A 15,247-nucleotide genomic window follows, 5' to 3' on the forward strand; every position below is an offset into this window, starting at 1 on the left:
ACCTGAATGGATTGCAGCGGTGGATTAGCTGCCAATGGTGGCGGTTTCCTTTTGGCGCACCCTACGCATCCCTTAAGAATATTCGCCACGTCGTTACCCATCCCCGGCCAATAATAGTCTCGCTGGATTAGGGCGAGCGTTTTGTGAAAACCCAGATGCATGAGCCGTTCATGAGCTGCCAGAACAACCCTACCCCGCATAGCAACAGGCACAACGAGCACGTGACGCCGGGACATGTTGTCCCACCTCATCAAAAGGCCCTGTCTGCACACCCAGGAACCGACCCGCGCCTCCCCTTCTTCGGGAGCGCCAACTTTCCGACGTAGCGTAAGTAGGGAGCTGTCGGACATCTGGAGGCGGCCCCACTCAATGAGGGGCAACGACAACAGCGAATCCCTCCCCGTGGGGGCGTCCTCTCCCGGGGTGTCAGTGGCGGCGAGCGCAACTCCCGGGGTGCCGGCGACCGGGGGTTTGCACCGCGCCGATCCCAACAAACATGTGCAGTCCGTGCACGGCGGCAACCGCGACAAGGCGTCCGCGTTTGAGTGTCGCAACCCCTTGCGGTAAATCGTCGTGAATTGGTAGTCTTGAAGGACCTCCAACCATCGGGACAATTGGCCCGATGGCTGTGCCACGCGCATAGCGTATTGTAGAGCCGCATGGTCCGTCCGGACCGTAAAATGACGGCCGTAAAGATACGGCCTGAATTGCTGTGTAAAAAACACAATGGCTAACAATTCACGACGAGTTACGCAATAGCGTTGTTCTGCGGGGGAAAGAACCCTACTACCGTAGGCGACCACCCGTTCAACCCCCCCGACCACCTGTGAGAGCACCCCCCCGATACCCGTATTGCTGGCGTCCGTGTCAAGCAAAAACGGTTGTGTGAAATCGGGGTAACACAAGGGGGGAGCCTGCACCAAGGCGTCACGGAGGGAGCAGAACGCAGCCTCCTCTTCCGCCCCCCAGTGAAACCTCACACCCTTAGCCGTCAAAGCGTGCAGGGGCTTGGCTATGGTGGCAAATTGCTTGACAAAACGACGGTAATAGGAGGCAAAACCAATGAAACTACGAACCTCCGTGACCGAGGTTGGCGTTGGCCATGAGCTGACGCAATGCGTCTTAGCAGGGTCCGTCGAGATCCCTGAACGACTCACGATATGGCCCAAATACCTGACCGATTCCCGAAGCAGAAAACATTTAGCCGGTTTAAATTTAAGCTTAGCGGAACGCATCCTGAGGAACACCGCTCTCAGTCGCTGGAGGTGCTCCTCGAAAGTCCGACTAAAGACGATGATATCGTCAAGATAAATCAAACAGGTATCCCATTGGAGGCCCGACAAAACCAATTCCATGAGTCTCTGGAACGTGGCGGGAGCGGAATGTAAGCCCATGGGCAAACGGTTGAATTCAAATAGGCCCCCAGGTGTCCGGAAAGCAGTTTTAGGTTTAGACTCGTTATCGAGTGGCAATTGCCAAAATCCAGAAAGCAGATCGAGTGTGGAAAAAAACTGCGCTCCCGCCAAGGCATCCAGCGACTCATCCATCCTGGGGAGCGGATACGCATCCGCCATCGAGATTTTGTTTAAGCGGCGGAAATCGACACAAAACCGCAAGGACCCGTCCTGTTTCTTTACTAGGACAATAGGAGCACCCCACGGACTAGAAGAGGGCGAAATGATATCGGCCGCCAACATATCATTAACCGCCGATTGCACATGTTCCTTCTCGGCTGGGCTGAGCCGGAAGGGATTCTGACGAATAGGGGCCGCGTCCCCTGTAGCTATGTGGTGGCGCAACAGGTCAGTGCAGCCGATATCGTACTTATGTTTGCTGAACACGTCAGCAAACTCGATGAGCAAACCCCTCAATGCTCCCAATTGCACCCCGGACAAGTTAGCAGAACCCGCACACAGCGAGTCCAACCACTCAGTCCCCTCATCACTTTGAGGATGCGACTTGACAGTGAAATCTGCTTGAGCCACGAGCCGTTCCTCAACGGGTAGCGGCGCGGCGTGAGCCAGCACCGTTCCCTGCGCAATTACGGCCGGCCGCGACCCCGTATTCAGGACCATTACGAACGGCTCACTGTCCCCTCTCACCATGGTTTGAGCAACCGCTAAGTCGAGGCCCTTACTGGCTCTGTTTGACGGCCCCAACAGCACCCCCTGTGCCTCCGCACCCACCTCGAGTGGCTTCCTGAACCGAAGGGGTACTAACATTTGCGATCCCGGGGGCACCCGTACAGTGTGAGTCGCCAGCGCCTGCACCGTCGCACAAACCGTGCGCACTTTGGTAGGGCTCGACAAGAACGCAACCCGCCGACCTGACGGAAGCTCTATGCAGGCCTGATCTATAAGAATTTTGATGGGCATTTTGGACAAAAAGTCCGTACCTAGCAAACAGGGAACGGCCAGCGATGATGATACAAAAATAGGGCCCGCTAATTTAATGTCACCAATGCAAATAGTCGCCCGAATCTGGCCGATGATCCCCAGGGATCCCCCATTCGCCGCATAAAATGGCACGTCTACTGGCAGAAGGGGTCTACTTTGGACGGGAAGAATGTTATAAATAAGGTCCGAGATGATGGTGGCCGACGCACCCGTGTCAACAAGCACCCGGACCTCAACCCCGTCAATGAACCCCGTTACCACGGACGACCCGGCCGACGCAGCCACGATCCTGTGGGCCAATTCGGACCACTCGACTGCTTGCGGGCCGCGTACGGACCCCCCTCGCCGAATTGAACCCCCGGCACCCAGCCGCGAACCCCCCACCGCGAAGCGGCGACCCGAATGTGCCGTGTTTGTGGACCGAACGTGTGAGGTGCCGCGACTTGCCGGGTTTTGTTGGGATGACTTGTGGCCCTGGTCGTCGTCCCGACGTGGTCCTGTGGCGCGCTGACGCGGGGCCCGGCACCCGGCTGCGACGTGACCCCGAAGGCCGCAGTTGTAGCAGACGACGGACGTCGTAGGTTTCGGTTGCTCCAGCTTGCGGGGCGAACGTGTGGGCGAACGACCTCCCGTTCTCCACTCCCCCGGACGCGATGCAGCGAAGGCCTGCTCCTGCACCGCAGCTGGCTGAGGTCCGGCGATCGTGGCGGCCAGTGCCGCGTTCCCCGCCCATTTGCAGACGACCCCCGGCTTGCGTTTGAGGACCTCGTACGCGTGAATGCTCGTGGCGATCGCCAGGGAGCAGATATCCATCTCGTCTGCCACGTTGATGGGGACCCCCAACTCGTGGGCCAACACCAGCAGCTGCTCCGTCACCATGGCGTCCTTCCCCTCCTTATCCATGCGGGGAAAAGCTGCGTCCGCCAAGGCGAGTAGTGCCGTGCGGTAGGCTAGCGTCGTTTCCCCAGCCACCTTCCGCCGATCGTAGAACTGGTGGCGACACGTGGAGGGCGGCCCGAACACCTTCGCCATCAGGTGTAGTGCGGCCTGGAGCGTAGAGCGGGACGACCTTGCAGCAGATGTGAAGGCTGCAAGCGCGTCGTCGTCAAGCATCGCTGGCAACGCACGCAGGGCAATGGTGTCGGACCACCCCGACATCTCCTGATGAGCGAGGAACCTTCGTTGGAAGGCTCCCCAGTCGCCCCCATCCGCCTTGAACGCCGACAGCGCGGGCAATCTTTGCTGGAGGACCCGATCGTCGTCGACGTCGGAGAGATTTTCCCGCGCTCCGCTGGAGTTGTGTAAAATGTCGGCTCGGTTGTCAGGCGCAAAATGGAGGGCTCCGGCGCGCGCTGATGACGTGGGCTGCGCTGCGCGGAGGTGTCCGGCCACGTGGCGTCCGTCTTTCCCGCCAATCGGTGGCGGCCCCCCAAAAACGGCGGCAACTTCCAGACTTTTGGCGCGAAGCGCCTTTTGGCGGGAATCCTCCAACGTCGCTTCCTCCACGACCCCCGCAGCCGTTTTTCCGCTCGCCGGAACGGAGATGTCGGCCAAGACAGCGGCGGCGGCGAGTAGCAACTCCGCTAACCGGGAGTGCGCGTCCTGGAGGCTGGTGTCGGAGGCAAGCGGAGCGTCGGCCATCACCGCGAAGTGCTGCATCGGCGGCAACTCCTCGTCCTCTACTCCCGAGGTCGGTGTCCCCGGTACGCCGTCGTCATCCCGACCTCGCTCGTGGGTACGGGTAGTCTTCCTTGTGTCCATACTTCTTGAAGACAGGTTTACTTCTGACGCCAGTTGTAATGTAGTAACTCGGCGGGAGACGACTTCACGGGTAACACACTCTTTATTTTATCCAACTCGTTCACAGGTGACTAACACCTACTTTGTATCTCGGGTGACAAACACCCACTTAGTATCTCGGGTGACAAACACCCACTTAGTATCTCGGGTGACAAACACCCACTTAGCTACTTGGCGACTAACGCCCACTGAGCTACTCGGATGACCAACATCCACTTAGTATCTCGGGTGACAAACACCCACTTAGCTACTCGGCGACTAACGCCACTGAGCTACTCGGATGACCAACATCCACTTAGCTACTCGGCGACTAACGCCCCTGAGCTACTCGGGACACTCCCTGCCCGGGGTATCCGTCTCAACTGTGGGTCCCCAGCCCGACCCACGGGGGCGTCGGACCCCGGGTCCCACAGCCTCGCCTCCGAGCCACACAGGGCCCCGGTCCCCACAAGGACGGCGGGACTAGGGGTCTCGTGGCACTAGGTCTTCAGCTCCGTCTTCGGGTCTTCAACTGGGTAACTCTCCCCGAGTGCTCTCGCGCGTCCCCCTTTATACCCCACCTGCGGACGTCGCTGCGAGCACCCACTTATTCGACCAATCGCCGGGCGCTGGCTACGATCCTCTTTTCCCACATCTCATCGTGCCTCACCACTCACGCCGCGCCGCCCCGTCATCTGTCACTCCCGGCGCGCGCGTCCACACCACGCCCACAACGCGTGCCCAACCCCGCACCCCGCGCCGCCCCGTGATCCATCACTGTCACAGTCGGCGCACGTCAATACCACCACTACAGAGACACTGTGTGTGTAGACGCTGTGTGTGGAGACGCTGTGTGTGGACACGCTGTGTGTGGAGACGCTGTGTGTGGAGACGCTGTGTGTAAGACGCTGTGTGTGGAGAAGCTGTTTGTGAGACGCTGTGTGTGGAGAGGCTGTGTGTGGAGAAGCTGTGTGTGGAGATGCTGTGTGTGGAGACGCTGTGTATGAGACGCTCTGTGTGGAGACGCTGTGTGTGGAGACACTTTGTATGGAGACGCTGAGTGTGAGATGCTGTGTGTGGAAACGCTGTGTGTGAGACGCTGTGTGTGAGACGCTGTGTGCGGAGACGCTGTGTGTGTGAGACGCTGTGTGTAAGACGCTGTGTGTGAGACGCTGTGTGTGGAGTCGCTGTGTGTGGAGACGCTGTGTGTGGAGACGCTGTGTGTGTAGACGCTGTGTGTGGAGACGCTGTGTGTGGACACGCTGTGTGTGGATACGCTGTATGTGGAGACGCTGTGTGTGAGACGCTGTGTGTGGAGACGCTGTTTGTGAGACGTTGTGTGTGGAGAGGCTGTGTGTGGAGAAGCTGTGTGTGGAGACGCTGTGTGTGGAGACGCTGTGTGTGAGACGCTCTGTGTGGAGACGCTGTGTGCGGAGATGCTGTGTGTGAGACGCTGAGTGTGAGATGCTGAGTGTGGAGACACTTTGTGTGGAGACGCTGTGTTTGTGAGACGCTGTGTGTGGAGAGGCTGTGTGTGGAGACGTTGTGGTTGGAGACACTTTGTGTGGAGACGCTGAGTGTGAGACGCTGAGTGTGGAGTCGCTGTGTGTGGAGTCGCTGTGTGTGGAGACGCTGTGTGTGGAGTCGCTGTGTGTGAGACGCTGTGTGTGGAGACGCTGTGTGTGGAGTCGCTGTGTGTGGAGTCGCTGTCTGTGGAGACGCTGTGTGTGAGATGCTGTGTGTGAGAGGCTGTGTGTGGAGACAGTGTGTGTGTGAGACGCTGTGTGTGGAGACGCTGTGTGTGAGACGCTGTGTGCGGAGATGCTGTGTGTGAGATGCTGTGTGTGAGACGCTGTGTGTGAGACGCTGTGTGTGGAGCAGCTGCGTGTGAGATGCTGTGTGTGAGAGGCTGTGTGTGAGAGGCTGTGTGTGGAGACAGTGTGTGATGAAGCTGTGTGTGTGAGACGCTGTGTGTTGTGACGCTGTGTGTGTGAGACGCTGTGTGTGGAAACGCTGTGTGTGAGACGCTGTGTGTGAGACGCTGTGTGCGGAGACGCTGTGTGTGTGAGACGCTGTGTGTAAGACGCTGTGTGTGAGACGCTGTGTGTGGAGTCGCTGTGTGTGGAGTCGCTGTGTGTGGAGACGCTGTGTGTGGAGACGCTGTGTGTGGAGACGCTGTGTGTGGACACGCTGTGTGTGGACACGCTGTGTGTGGAGATGCTGTGTGTGGAGACGCTGTGTGTAAGACGCTGTGTGTGGAGACGCTGTTTGTGAGACGCTGTGTGTGGAGAGGCTGTGTGTGGAGAAGCTGTGTGTGGAGATGCTGTGTGTGGAGACGCTGTGTATGAGATGCTCTGTGTGGAGACGCTGTGTGTGGAGACACTTTGTATGGAGACGCTGAGTGTGAGATGCTGTGTGTGGAAACGCTGTGTGTGAGACGCTGTGTGTGAGACGCTGTGTGCGGAGATGCTGTGTGTGTGAGACGCTGTGTGTGGAGTCGCTGTGTGTGGAGACGCTGTGTGTGGAGACGCTGTGTGTGTAGACGCTGTGTGTGGAGACGCTGTGTGTGGACACGCTGTGTGTGGATACGCTGTGTGTGGAGACGCTGTGTGTGAGACGCTGTGTGTGGAGACGCTGTTTGTGAGACGCTGTGTGTGGAGAGGCTGTGTGTGGAGAAGCTGTGTGTGGAGATGCTGTGTGTGGAGACGCTCTGTGTGGAGACGCTGTGTGTGGAGACACTTTGTGTGGAGACGCTGAGTGTGAGATGCTGAGTGTGGAGACACTTTGTGTGGAGACGCTGTGTTTGTGAGACGCTGTGTGTGAGTCGCTGTGTTTGGAGACGCTGTGTGTGGAGACGCTGTGTGTGGAGACGTTGTGGTTGGAGACACTTTGTGTGGAGATGCTGAGTGTGAGACGCTGAGTGTGGAGACGCTGTGTGTAGAGTCGCTGTATTTGGAGACGCTGTGTGTGGAGTCGCTGTGTGTGAGACGCTGTGTGTGGAGACGCTGTGAGTGGAGTCGCTGTGTGTGGAGTCGCTGTGTGTGGAGACGCTGTGTGTGAGATGCTGTGTGTGAGAGACTGTGTGTGGAGACAGTGTGTGATGACGCTGTGTGTGTGAGACGCTGTGTGTGGTGACGCTGTGTTTGTGAGACGCTGTGTGTGGTGACGTGTGTGTGAGATGCTGTGTGTGAGACGCTGTGTGTGAGACGCTGTGTGTGGAGTCGCTGTGTGTGGAGACGCTGTGTGTAGACGCTGTGTGTGGAGACGCTGTGTGTGGACACGCTGTGTGTGGAGACGCTGTGTGTGGGGACGCTGTGTGTGGAGACGCTGTGTGTGAGACGCTCTGTGTGGAGACGCTGTGTGTGGAGACACTTTGTGTGGAGACGCTGAGTGTGAGATGCTGAGTGTGGAGACGCTGTGTGTGGAGTCCCTGTGTGCGGAGACTCTGTGTGTGGAGACGCTGTGTGCGGAGACGCTATGTGTGAGATGCTGAGTGTGAGATGCTGAGTGTGGAGACACTTTGTGTGGAGACGCTGAGTGTGAGATGCTGTGTGTGGAAACGCTGTGTGTGAGACGCTGTGTGTGAGACGCTGTGTGCGGAGACGCTGTGTGTGTGAGACGCTGTGTGTAAGACGCTGTGTGTGAGACGCTGTGTGTGGAGTCGCTGTGTGTGGAGACGCTGTGTGTGGAGACGCTGTGTGTGTAGACGCTGTGTGTGGAGACGCTGTGTGTGGACACGCTGTGTGTGGATACGCTGTATGTGGAGACGCTGTGTGTGAGACGCTGTGTGTGGAGACGCTGTTTGTGAGACGTTGTGTGTGGAGAGGCTGTGTGTGGAGAAGCTGTGTGTGGAGACGCTGTGTGTGGAGACGCTGTGTGTGAGACGCTCTGTGTGGAGACGCTGTGTGCGGAGATGCTGTGTGTGAGACGCTGAGTGTGAGATGCTGAGTGTGGAGACACTTTGTGTGGAGACGCTGTGTTTGTGAGACGCTGTGTGTGGAGAGGCTGTGTGTGGAGACGTTGTGGTTGGAGACACTTTGTGTGGAGACGCTGAGTGTGAGACGCTGAGTGTGGAGTCGCTGTGTGTGGAGTCGCTGTGTGTGGAGACGCTGTGTGTGGAGTCGCTGTGTGTGAGACGCTGTGTGTGGAGACGCTGTGTGTGGAGTCGCTGTGTGTGGAGTCGCTGTCTGTGGAGACGCTGTGTGTGAGATGCTGTGTGTGAGAGGCTGTGTGTGGAGACAGTGTGTGTGTGAGACGCTGTGTGTGGAGACGCTGTGTGTGAGACGCTGTGTGCGGAGATGCTGTGTGTGAGATGCTGTGTGTGAGACGCTGTGTGTGAGACGCTGTGTGTGGAGCAGCTGCGTGTGAGATGCTGTGTGTGAGAGGCTGTGTGTGAGAGGCTGTGTGTGGAGACAGTGTGTGATGAAGCTGTGTGTGTGAGACGCTGTGTGTTGTGACGCTGTGTGTGTGAGACGCTGTGTGTGGAAACGCTGTGTGTGAGACGCTGTGTGTGAGACGCTGTGTGCGGAGACGCTGTGTGTGTGAGACGCTGTGTGTAAGACGCTGTGTGTGAGACGCTGTGTGTGGAGTCGCTGTGTGTGGAGTCGCTGTGTGTGGAGACGCTGTGTGTGGAGACGCTGTGTGTGGAGACGCTGTGTGTGGACACGCTGTGTGTGGACACGCTGTGTGTGGAGATGCTGTGTGTGGAGACGCTGTGTGTAAGACGCTGTGTGTGGAGACGCTGTTTGTGAGACGCTGTGTGTGGAGAGGCTGTGTGTGGAGAAGCTGTGTGTGGAGATGCTGTGTGTGGAGACGCTGTGTATGAGACGCTCTGTGTGGAGACGCTGTGTGTGGAGACACTTTGTATGGAGACGCTGAGTGTGAGATGCTGTGTGTGGAAACGCTGTGTGTGAGACGCTGTGTGTGAGACGCTGTGTGCGGAGATGCTGTGTGTGTGAGACGCTGTGTGTGGAGTCGCTGTGTGTGGAGACGCTGTGTGTGGAGACGCTGTGTGTGTAGACGCTGTGTGTGGAGACGCTGTGTGTGGACACGCTGTGTGTGGATACGCTGTGTGTGGAGACGCTGTGTGTGAGACGCTGTGTGTGGAGACGCTGTTTGTGAGACGCTGTGTGTGGAGAGGCTGTGTGTGGAGAAGCTGTGTGTGGAGATGCTGTGTGTGGAGACGCTCTGTGTGGAGACGCTGTGTGTGGAGACACTTTGTGTGGAGACGCTGAGTGTGAGATGCTGAGTGTGGAGACACTTTGTGTGGAGACGCTGTGTTTGTGAGACGCTGTGTGTGAGTCGCTGTGTTTGGAGACGCTGTGTGTGGAGACGCTGTGTGTGGAGACGTTGTGGTTGGAGACACTTTGTGTGGAGATGCTGAGTGTGAGACGCTGAGTGTGGAGACGCTGTGTGTAGAGTCGCTGTATTTGGAGACGCTGTGTGTGGAGTCGCTGTGTGTGAGACGCTGTGTGTGGAGACGCTGTGAGTGGAGTCGCTGTGTGTGGAGTCGCTGTGTGTGGAGACGCTGTGTGTGAGATGCTGTGTGTGAGAGACTGTGTGTGGAGACAGTGTGTGATGACGCTGTGTGTGTGAGACGCTGTGTGTGGTGACGCTGTGTTTGTGAGACGCTGTGTGTGGTGACGTGTGTGTGAGATGCTGTGTGTGAGACGCTGTGTGTGAGACGCTGTGTGTGGAGTCGCTGTGTGTGGAGACGCTGTGTGTAGACGCTGTGTGTGGAGACGCTGTGTGTGGACACGCTGTGTGTGGAGACGCTGTGTGTGGGGACGCTGTGTGTGGAGACGCTGTGTGTGAGACGCTTTGTGTGGAGACGCTGTGTGTGGAGACACTTTGTGTGGAGACGCTGAGTGTGAGATGCTGAGTGTGGAGACGCTGTGTGTGGAGTCCCTGTGTGCGGAGACTCTGTGTGTGGAGACGCTGTGTGCGGAGACGCTATGTGTGAGATGCTGAGTGTGAGATGCTGAGTGTGGAGACACTTTGTGTGGAGACGCTGAGTGTGAGATGCTGAGTGTGGAGACGCTGTGTGTGGAGACACTTTGTGTGGAGACGCTGAGTGTGAGATGCTGAGTGTGGAGACGCTGTTTGTGGAGTCCCTGTGTGCGGAGACGCTGTGTGTGGAGACGCTGTGTGCAGAGTCGCTGCGTGTGTGAGACGCTGAGTGTGGAGACGCTGTGTGTGGAGTCGCTGAGTGTGGAGTCGCTGAGTGTGGAGTCGCTGTGTGTGGAGTCGCTGTGTGTGGAGTCGCTGTGTGTGGAGACGCTGTGTGTGAGACGCTGCTGTGTGGAGACGCTGTGTGCGGAGACGCTGTGTGCGGAGACGCTGAGTGTGGAGACGCTGTGTGTGGAGACGCTGTGTGTGGAGACGCTGTGTGTGAGACGCTGTGTGTGGAGACGCTGTATGTGGAGACGTTGTGTGTGAGACGCTGTGTGTGGAGAGGCTGTGTGTGGAGACGCTGTGTGTGGAGACGCTGTGTGTGAGACGCTCTGTGTGGAGACGCTGTGTGTGGAGACGCTTTGTGTGGAGACGCTGAGTGTGAGATGCTGAGTGTGGAGACGCTGTGTGTGGAGTCCCTGTGTGCGGAGACGCTGTGTGTGGAGATGCTGTGTGCAGAATCGCTGCGTGTGTGAGACGCTGAGTGTGGAGACGCTGTGTGTGGAGTCGCTGAGTGTGGAGTCGCTGAGTGTGGAGTCGCTGTGTGTGGAGTCGCTGTGTGTGGAGACGCTGTGTGTGAGACGCTGCTGTGTGGAGACGCTGTGTGCGGAGACGCTGTGTGCGGAGACGCTGAGTGTGGAGACACTTTGTGTGGAGACGCTGTGTGTGGTGACGTGTGTGTGCGATGCTGTGTGTGAGACGCTGTGTGTGAGACGCTGTGTGTGGAGTCGCTGTGTGTGGAGACGCTGTGTGTAGACGCTGATTGTGGAGACGCTGTGTGTGGACACGCTGTGTGTGGAGACGCTGTGTGTGGAGACGCTGTGTGTGGAGACGCTGTGTGTGGAGACGCTGTGTGTGAGACGCTCTGTGTGGAGACGCTGTGTGTGGAGACACTTTGTGTGGAGACGCAGAGTGTGAGATGCTGAGTGTGGAGACGCTGTGTGTGGAGTCCCTGTGTGCGGAGACGCTGTGTGTGGAGACGCTGTGTGCGGAGACACTGTTTGTGAGATGCTGAGTGTGAGATGCTGAGTGTGGAGACACTTTGTGTGGAGACGCTGTGTGTGGTGACGTGTGTGTGCGATGCTGTGTGTGAGACGCTGTGTGTGGAGACGCTGTGTGTGGAGACGCTGTGTGTGGAGACGCTGTGTGTGAGACGCTCTGTGTGGAGACGCTGTGTGTGGAGACACTTTGTGTGGAGACGCTGAGTGTGAGATGCTGAGTGTGGAGACGCTGTGTGTGGAGTCCCTGTGTGCGGAGACGCTGTGTGTGGAGACGCTGTGTGCGGAGACGCTGTGTGTGAGATGCTGAGTGTGAGATGCTGAGTGTGGAGACACTTTGTGTGGAGACGCTGAGTGTGAGATGCTGAGTGTGGAGACGCTGTGTGTGGAGACGCTGTGTGCGGAGATGCTGTGTGTGGAGACGGTGTGCAGAGTCGCTGCGTGTGTGAGACGCTGAGTGTGGAGACGCTGTGTGTGGAGTCGCTGAGTGTGGAGTCGCTGAGTGTGGAGTCGCTGTGTGTGGAGTCGCTGTGTGTGGAGACGCTGTGTGTGAGACGCTGCTGTGTGGAGACGCTGTGTGCGGAGACGCTGTGTGCGGAGACGCTGAGTGTGGAGACGCTGTGTGTGGAGACGCTGTGTGTGGAGACGCTGTGTGTGAGACGCTGTGTGTGGAGACGCTGTGTGTGGCGACGTTGTGTGTGAGACGCTGTATGTGGAGACGCTGTGTGTGAGACGCTGTGTGTGGAGTCGCTGTGTGTGGAGACGCTGTGTGTAGACGCTGATTGTGGAGACGCTGTGTGTGGACACGCTGTGTGTGGAGACGCTGTGTGTGGAGACGCTGTGTGTGGACACGCTGTGTGTGGAGACGCTGTGTGTGGAGACACTGTGTGTAAGACGCTGTGTGTGGAGAAGCTGTTTGTGAGACGCTGTGTGTGGAGAGGCTGTGTGTGGAGAAGCTGTGTGTGGAGATGCTGTTTGTGGAGACGCTGTGTATGAGACGCTCTGTGTGGAGACGCTGTGCGTGGAGACACTTTGTATGGAGATGCTGAGTGTGAGATGCTGTGTGTGGAAACGCTGTGTGTGAGACGCTGTGTGTGAGACGCTGTGTGCGGAGACGCTGTGTGTGTGAGACGCTGTGTGTAAGACGCTGTTTGTGAGACGCTGTGTGTGGAGTCGCTGTGTGTGGAGACGCTGTGTGTGGAGACGCTGTGTGTGTAGACGCTGTGTGTGGAGACGCTGTGTGTGGACACGCTGTGTGTGGATACGCTGTATGTGGAGACGCTGTGTGTGAGACGCTGTGTGTGGAGACGCTGTTTGTGAGACGTTGTGTGTGGAGAGGCTGTGTGTGGAGAAGCTGTGTGTGGAGACGCTGTGTGTGGAGACGCTGTGTGTGAGACGCTCTGTGTGGAGACGCTGTGTGTGGAGACACTTTGTGTGGAGTCGCTGTGTGCGGAGACGCTGTGTGTGGAGACGCTGTGTGCGGAGATGCTGTGTGTGAGACGCTGAGTGTGAGATGCTGAGTGTGGAGACACTTTGTGTGGAGATGCTGTGTTTGTGAGACGCTGTGTGTGGAGAGGCTGTGTGTGGAGACGTTGTGGTTGGAGACACTTTGTGTGGAGACGCTGAGTGTAAGACGCTGAGTGTGGAGTCGCTGTGTGTGGAGTCGCTGTGTGTGGAGACGCTGTGTGTGGAGTCGCTGTGTGTGAGACGCTGTGTGTGGAGACGCTGTGTGTGGAGTCGCTGTGTGTGGAGTCGCTGTCTGAGGAGACGCTGTGTGTGAGATGCTGTGTGTGAGAGGCTGTGTGTGGAGACAGTGTGTGTGTGAGACGCTGTGTGTGGAGACGCTGTGTGTGAGACGCTGTGTGCGGAGATGCTGTGTGTGTGAGATGCTGTGTGTGAGACGCTGTGTGTGAGACGCTTGTGTGGAGTCGCTGTGTGTGGAGACGCTGTGTGTGGAGACGCTGTGTGTGGAGACGCTGTGTGTGAGATGCTGTGTGTGAGAGGCTGTGTGTGAGAGGCTGTGTGTGGAGACAGTGTGTGATGACGCTGTGTGTGTGAGACGCTGTGTGTTGTGACGCTGTGTGTGTGAGACGCTGTGTGTGGAAACGCTGTGTGTGAGACGCTGTGTGTGAGACACTGTGTGCGGAGACGCTGTGTGTGTGAGACGCTGTGTGTGAGACGCTGTGTGTGGAGTCGCTGTGTGTGGAGTCGCTGTGTGTGGAGACGCTGTGTGTGGAGACGCTGTGTGTGTAGACGCTGTGTGTGGAGACGCTGTGTGTGGACACGCTGTGTGTGGAGATGCTGTGTGTGGAGACGCTATGTGTAAGACGCTGTGTGTGGAGACGCTGTTTGTGAGACGCTGTGTGTGGAGAGGCTGTGTGTGGAGAAGCTGTGTGTGGAGATGCTGTGTGTGGAGACGCTGTGTATGAGACGCTCTGTGTGGAGACGCTGTGTGTGGAGACACTTTGTATGGAGACGCTGAGTGTAAGATGCTGTGTGTGGAAACGCTGTGTGTGAGACGCTGTGTGTGAGACGCTGTGTGCGGAGATGCTGTGTGTGTGAGACGCTGTGTGTGGAGTCGCTGTGTGTGGAGACGCTGTGTGTGGAGACGCTGTGTGTGTAGACGCTGTGTGTGGAGACGCTGTGTGTGGACACGCTGTGTGTGGATACGCTGTGTGTGGAGATGCTGTGTGTGAGACGCTGTGTGTGGAGATGCTGTTTGTGAGACGCTGTGTGTGGAGAGGCTGTGTGTGGAGAAGCTGTGTGTGGAGATGCTGTGTGTGGAGACGCTGTGTGTGGAGAAGCTGTGTGTGGAGATGCTGTGTGTGGAGACGCTGTGTGTGAGACGCTCTGTGTGGAGACGCTGTGTGTGGAGACACTTTGTGTGGAGACGCTGAGTGTGAGATGCTGAGTGTGGAGACACTTTGTGTGGAGACGCTGTGTTTGTGAGACGCTGTGTGTGAGTCGCTGTGTGTGGAGACGCTGTGTGTGGAGACGCTGTGTGTGGAGACGTTGTGGTTGGAGACACTTTGTGTGGAGACGCTGAGTGTGAGACGCTGAGTGTGGAGACGCTGTGTGTAGAGTCGCTGTATGTGGAGACGCTGTGTGTGGAGTCGCTGTGTGTGAGACGCTGTGTGTGGAGACGCTGTGTGCGGAGACGCTGTTTGTGAGATGCTGAGTGTGAGATGCTGAGTGTGGAGACACTTTGTGTGGAGACGCTGTGTGTGGTGACGTGTGTGTGCGATGCTGTGTGTGAGACGCTGTGTGTGAGACGCTGTGTGTGGAGACGCTGTGTGTGAGATGCTGAGTGTGAGATGCTGAGTGTGGAGACACTTTGTGTGGAGACGCTGAGTGTGAGATGCTGAGTGTGGAGACGCTGTGTGTGGAGACGCTGTGTGCGGAGACGCTGTGTGTGGAGACGGTGTGCAGAGTCGCTGCGTGTGTGAGACGCTGAGTGTGGAGACGCTGTGTGTGGAGTCGCTGAGTGTGGAGTCGCTGAGTGTGGAGTCGCTGTGTGTGGAGTCGCTGTGTGTGGAGACGCTGTGTGTGAGACGCTGCTGTGTGGAGACGCTGTGTGCGGAGACGCTGTGTGCGGAGACGCTGAGTGTGGAGACGCTGTGTGTGGAGACGCTGTGTGTGGAGACGCTGTGTGTGAGACGCTGTGTGTGGAGACGCTGTGTGTGGCGACGTTGTGTGTGAGACGCTGTATGTGGAGACGCTGTGTGTGAGACGCTGTGTGTGGAGTCGCTGTGTGTGGAGACGCTGTGTGTAGACGCTGATTGTGGAGACGCTGTGTGTGGACACGCTGTGTGTGGAGACGCTGTGTGTGGAGACGCTGTGTGTGGAGACGCTGTGTGTGGACACGCTGTGTGTGGAGACGCTGTGTGTGGAGACGCTGTGTGT

Source organism: Lampetra fluviatilis, chromosome 75 (assembly GCF_964198595.1).
Source record: "Lampetra fluviatilis chromosome 75, kcLamFluv1.1, whole genome shotgun sequence".
NCBI classification, from domain to species: domain Eukaryota; kingdom Metazoa; phylum Chordata; class Hyperoartia; order Petromyzontiformes; family Petromyzontidae; genus Lampetra; species Lampetra fluviatilis.